Source organism: Berghia stephanieae, chromosome 1 (assembly GCF_034508935.2).
Source record: "Berghia stephanieae isolate SIO BIC M18660-M18661 chromosome 1, UCSD_Bste_1.3, whole genome shotgun sequence".
NCBI classification, from domain to species: Eukaryota; Metazoa; Mollusca; class Gastropoda; order Nudibranchia; family Aeolidiidae; genus Berghia; species Berghia stephanieae.
The window spans coordinates 28,565,628-28,567,836 of NC_088360.1; the positions used below are offsets into that span (position 1 = coordinate 28,565,628).

A 2,209-nucleotide genomic window follows, 5' to 3' on the forward strand; every position below is an offset into this window, starting at 1 on the left:
GAAGTGTGGATGTGTGATGCCGATGTTGTCTGTTGAAGGAAGGGACAACCATGAGCCCAAATAATTGTCGAGATCGATGTGATCTTGAGGCATTTCGATGATCTAACTAAATGTTGTACCAAATTTAGTCTTAGGGGGGAGATATGTAACGAAATGCTTCCGTGTAGGCGTCAGTTTACGACAGGATGTACGTCGTCGTAGTATTAGTTGTTGTTGTTATTGTAATCCCTCCGGAACAACCCTTCTTTTGTTGATACAGGTCGTATCAGATCATGCACCTATGGCCCGGAAGTTTGAATTAAACTACGTAGTGTGGGTGTTATTGTGAGAAAGGCATCAATCTTGTTTTCTCCGTAAACTTATAAGCAAAGTAGGATCCCTGTATTCTACGGGAGTGACTTTGTTATGGTATGGCTTGATTGATATCTCGTAACTATGGGGCTGACGAATTTATTTATCCTTGATATGAGGATGTCCGGTATCAGGATGGGTTGTTGTTGTCCATGATTATGGAATCTGGGGGAGTTTTAAGGAATTTCAGATGTTTACGGATATGACTAACATCCGTTTGTGTGGGTAGAATTTTGCTTCGTTTGCTTGATTTTTGCCTATAAATGCCAGAGTTTGGAGCAGTTTCTTCAGACCACTCAGCGGAGTCTTTTAGGCTCATTGTCTCAAAAGAGACCACTCAGCGGAGTCTTTTAGGCTCATTGTCTCAAAAGAGACCAGACAGCGGAGTCTTTTAGGCTCATAGTCTCTAAGCGATAACCACAGCGGAGTCTTTTAGGCTCATTTGTTTAACTCTTGTGTAGAGTTGGATTAAAGTCTTGTGTAGACTTTGTAGTGCTCAAAGTTCGAGCTGAAACACGTTTTGTGTTAACTCTTGTGTAGAGTGTGATTTAAGTCTTGTGTAGACTTTGTGGTGCTCAAAGTTTGAGCTGAATCAAGTTGTGTTATAACTCTTGTGTAGAGTTTGATTAAAGTCTTGTGTAGACTTAATTTGTGATTTCAATAATCTGTTCGGCTCTGGTGAGATTTTTGAATAATATGTTGCGATTACAATTATGATTGTGTTTTGATATCAATATCATAATATCACTTTAAATTTTGATTCTCAATTAATTAATCAGATAATTAAATTAATTGTGTAATATATTCTTGTTGTAAAGAAAATAAGCTTTTCTTGCTATAAAGCATTATTATTTCATATCTACAAAGTAAAGCAATATTAATCAACATTAATAAATTGATTTGTTAAAGTAAAATAATATTTACTCACAAATTAAGTGAGTTCGAATATAGATAGAGTTATATTCGTATGATTGTCATATTATAACAAAATCATTTTCTTTCTTTAAAGTGAATGAGCCGTCGGAGGCTGGGCTTTAACAAGCCAACTTTAGGCTATACACTCATAGCTTGACACTAATAGAAACTGAACATTTGCCTGTTTTATAAGTTACCTGTGAAGAACCATTTGCTTATTTTAATATCAGAACATTGAGAAACAATTGATCTGTTTATGAATACTGTGAAACCAGAACAATTTCAAGAAGAGACAAATTAACATTATTAGAACAACCTTACAGTTTTGTTGAATATCAAGAACACTCTTTTGGCTTCCTTCCACACGTCTGGATTGTGATTAGTTAGCTAGTTAATTATTAGTTGCCTGTATGACTGTGATGGTTGCAACCTATCTGTGAGATTGTCTGATGTGGTAGCGGTTTGGTAAAGTATTGATAATTAATTGATTTAATTATATATTTTCATATCGCTTTCATATCATATTCATCATCACACATCTCCATCAATTTGTCATCCATCTATTTGATTTCATACTTATTACATCTATCATTTCATCTTCACATCTCATAATATCTTTGTTATATTGTAATAAAATATATCTTCATTTAGCTTCAAAACCTTTATCAACGTATTGTGTTTGGTTATTGATCGGTGTCGTAGCTTGAATATAGCACACATAAACAAGGTTGCAAACTGCGCTACATAAGCATACGGTTTACGTGCGCACTTTGTGACAATAACCGTTCAAGGTTACACATAGTTTTGTGCTTTGGTCCGTTATTCTTCCGGATGGCAATGTTGTGAGCTTCTTAGCCAAGCGCATACTACATATACTTTTCCATAGAGTGGTCTCCCATTGAGCTGTTCTTTAACCCATTTGACGACGAAATTAAATTTATTT

At 35.2% G+C, this 2,209-nt stretch overlaps 1 long non-coding RNA gene across 1 annotated transcript; it reads left to right on the forward strand.

Moving 5' to 3' along the window:
- Positions 1-628: 628 nt before the first annotated feature.
- Positions 629-1,931, forward strand: LOC144963660 (uncharacterized). Its single transcript, XR_013643659.1, has 2 exons — positions 629-1,029; positions 1,361-1,931. It is a non-coding gene; the product is annotated as an uncharacterized LOC144963660 (long non-coding RNA).
- Positions 1,932-2,209: the final 278 nt, after the last annotated feature.